A 4,474-nucleotide genomic window follows, 5' to 3' on the forward strand; every position below is an offset into this window, starting at 1 on the left:
TCCATTGTCAATATGCTTAGCGGGACCTCCACTCGTCCAAATAACTCCATTCGAATTGCCATTGTTCCTGGACATTCAAACATATTGATGATGATGATGATGATGATGATGATGATGATGATGATGATGATGATGATATTGGCACATTCTCTTCGCTCTTTGTTTTGTTTTGTTTTTCATGGCAAGACTTATCCGCCTCTGGCGTCCTACCATAGACCACTGCTTCTCCCCCTCGACGTCCACGGCAACAGAGGATGAATAAACAAACAGCGACAGGCACAGTCGGAGTAGTGAATGGCTGTGGCTGTATATAGGCGCCCTTGATAGGCGCATAACAGTCTGCAACACTGCGTGTCTTCCAGGGGACTGGAATTACAAACTGTAATCGAGCAGGTCTGCCAACAATTGAGTTTTTTTCTGAGTATCATGAAGTCTTGTAAGTGATCACGGTCGAGTTACTGCGAATGTGGTTATCAGTGAAGCAAAATTAATATTGATAATGAATTCAGTCTCCATTACCTCTATTCGAATTTATAAATTACTAGCTGGGCCCCTTTCGGTGAAAGGAATAGTCGGGACATTAACAGCAACTGAAAGTCACTGGCCTACTATATTTATACCCTACTGGAATGTAGCAATAAATCTTGAGAGAAAAGTGGCACACGTGTTTCCAAGTTGCCAAATATATAATAGGTTACAGAGACAGAAGCGTGTTGATTGTTTCCAGTAGCAAGAAAAAGAATTTGACAAAGGAGTCCAGAAAAAGCGATGACGGGCATCAAACGAAAGGATCACAGTCGAATTTAGCACCAAGAATTAAAAGAAAACATGAGGCTGGATCTATACGGGTCGTACTCTTTAAAAAGTGCCCAGTATTGCGCGACAATGCGCGATAGTATCGAACCGAAGTACGACTTGAAATAAACAAACCTGGCGGATTTTCTAAAATTACAGAGATAGAAGCATCGACCTACAAAAGCGATCGGCGAAATAAAGAAATTTAGCTTTTTGCATCAAAACTGTCTCAAAACTGAAAAAGAACGAAGGGGGTCATGATCTGGAGAATATTTTAAAGAATCTTTTGGCGAAAACCGCATGTTGATCGATGCAGCCATTAAAAAGAATTTTGAATAGCAAAATTCGGCCACCACAAATAGATAATAGATTAAGCTTGCAAGACGCACGCTACTTTCATTACAGGGTGATAAATTATCTAATTACCATAGACCCGGAACTTTGTTGTGGTTTGGGGGGGGGGGGGGTCTCTTTGTTTCCTTTTTTTTTTCTTTTTTTTTTAACTTCTATTTACTTAACTAGACATTGTTGGTTTCACTTCGGTTAGAAGTTAGACTAGTTTTAGTGTACTTAAGTATCTTTCATTTTGATTTACTTTATATTAATTTGATTTATAGTTTTGTTCATCTTGATTTATAGCGCGGTCAAAGTTCCATCGCGGAACTTATACTTAGAGTCATTCTTCATCTATCGAACATTGGCTCTCCAGCTTGTGCACAATGCTTTGTATCAATTTGTCTTAACAGATCAATATTTTTTTTCACAAATCTTAGCTATGTTCTAGAAACAGGGGCGAAGGCTGACTTGTTTGACAGGGTAATCAAAGTGAAACGGGACCAGATATGGCCTGGAGATATCACACAAGAATCTTACTCGAGGCGGCGACTCTGAGTTGTGAATGAAAACAAATCCGGAATTCACATTGTATGTTCAACCGCCAAAATAATCGGGAAAGTATCTTATTAAATATTGATTCCAACTACAATTAAATTTAACTTTAGATGTGAATACACAAACACAAAGCAAAGAAGCAGAGATGTCAGTACTAAATCTATATCTTATAGATCTACCCGTGAGTCTAACTCTTTGGTAGGACATGACAATTATCCTTTTTTTAAATTCCACATTTGGCTGTTTTTGTCTAGCCTTTCGCGGCCAGGAGCTGGTGTCATAATCGAGGTCACGATCTGATTATAGGACGATAAAAAGTCCAGGAAAAAAAGCAAGTACTTGTAACAGTCAAGAGATTGTTAGGAGGTAGTTCCCCTCACATTTGTGAGGTAGACTCGACCAGTGTAATAGTTAGCTTATATAATCAGAGTTTGTGATTGCTTATAACTGTGGCCCCAAAGGGGTGAACAGGGTATTTGTGGCAATGAAACAGTTTTGACTGCTATGCACATGTTCCCTTCAACTCTATTGGTAGACTCTTCCAGCCTCACTTTAAGCTTACTTAATCAAAGCTTGTGACTGCTTATGGAGTGGCCCGAGAGGGGTGAGCAGGCTATTTCTGTGGCAGTGAAACCTTTTTGAATGTTAGGCATACTGTTCATTGTTGATTATGAAAGTCTTTTTACATTTAATTTATAAGGTTTACGTTTATAGGTGAATTTGAAAGCGACCATGTTTCAAAATTAGAAAGGGAAACAGTGATTATTTGATTATATAGACGCTTCGCCCCTGTCTAGAAAGTCCCTTAAAAAATAAATAGTATAGATTCCAATGGGTGGTTTCTACAGATTTTAGAAGGTTTACATCCCATGAGCGGGGACAATGTAGCTTTTGAAAGCAAGTCTGTCCTTTCTTCTAATTGCAACAATTTAAAAAGGGGGGGGGAGGGGTGGCACATTCAACCACAAACCCCTATACTAGTAGGAACAAATCTGTTTCATTTCTCCTTCGGTGAATAAAAGAACAAGAAATCATGATATTTTGTGATTTTAGTAAGTTACTGTGACAACTTTTCCGATTTAGGAACAAACTTGTTTCATTAAAAAAATATAAACTAATGTACAAAAGTTTTTGGGTTTTTTTAAAGGTAGCCAACCCGGTACCGGTACTGATACTGTGGGTAATTTGCCATTTACAAACACACACAAAAAAGAAGTTTCATTCAAACATCTAGATTCTAGATGTAATGTTTCTCATGATCGTCGGTCGTGGTAAGCTGGGAAATAATAAACATTGGGGGGAGGGGGGGGTAAGGAATAATATAAGGAGCTGGGGGGGGGGTGCAAAAAAACCCTGAAAATTATTAAGCAGGGGATGGGGGCTCTAATTCGATACCTTGGAGTATGCTTATTGAAAGAATGTTTTGAGAATCTTTAGTGCAAAAAAGTTCACTATAAAATAAATTCTTGCAACAAGATTTGTCACTAAAGAATATCATTGGTGAGCTGTGACGTAGGCCATATGCGTTTGCAAAATGTGTGTGAGAAGCGGGAAGTGCTGAGAACAACCCCATTTCCCGCCGACGGAGATTTGTAGCATTTTAAAAGATATATAATATTATTGTAAATCTATGAATGTTTAATTTTTTAATTAATTTTTTTTTTTTTTTGGTAATATGGACTCAAATGCTGTGGGGAAAATAAGATTAAGGCAAACTGATACAAAATAGATCGACTGTGCAAAGTATGGGTCACATTCACCCGTCAATGAGATATTTGAGGATAAGTTGCACCAAAAATGTTTGACTACACTATAGTTCAGATTAAATCATCTCAGTTTAGTTATATTATTATTATTATTATTATTATTATTATTATTATTATTATTATTATTATTATTATTATTATTATTATTATTACTATTATTATTATTATTATTATTATTATTATTATTATTATTATTATTATTGTTATTATTAGTATTATTATTAATTATTATTTATAGGCTTCCTAGGCCGAGAGAGTGGGACTGCCACCGTGCAACGACAGCTCCACTTTAAACAAAGTCACGCACAGGTTCATTCTACAGCTCATTAATTATTATTATTGTGTTATCATTGTTGTTATTGTTATTATTACTATTGTTACTGTTATTGTTATTTTTATTATTATCATTAGGCCTACCATTATTATTATTAATAATATTTTCATTTTTATTATTATTATTATTATTATTATTATTATTATTATTATTATTATTATTATTATCATCATCATTATGATTATATTTATTATTATTATTATTTATTATTATTATTATTATTATCATTATTATTGCTTTTATTACTGTTGTTATCATTATTTTTTTTTACGATAATCGTATTATAATAATAATCTAACTTTTTCCAGTTTAATTCAATAAGACTGAACTAGTTAGTTCAGTTTGGTTTAGAATAAACAAGCTCAGTCCAAGTTCGAGTATACAGAAGCACTGCGAATACAACGACAGCAGCTCTGTGATACCGGGTGGGATCGGGGCGGGTGGGGGGATGGGGGGATGGGGACTAACAGACAAATTAATGCAGAGGACATTTGTGGCACGGGTGGTCGAGTGTAACCGAATCTTCGTGGGTTCGAATCCCGTCAGGATTTTCCTCCCTTCACCCCGAAGGTAATGGGTACCCGGCTAATAGACAGCGAAAGGTTTTCTTGTCAGTTTGTTAGTGTTTCAGCGCTTAATCGACTGCTTGGACAGAATGCCTCGCGGGAGGCTGAGAATGTTTCTGAGT

Source organism: Aplysia californica, unplaced genomic scaffold (genome assembly GCF_000002075.1).
Source record: "Aplysia californica isolate F4 #8 unplaced genomic scaffold, AplCal3.0 scaffold00686, whole genome shotgun sequence".
In the NCBI taxonomy this organism is placed as follows: Eukaryota; Metazoa; Mollusca; class Gastropoda; order Aplysiida; family Aplysiidae; genus Aplysia; species Aplysia californica.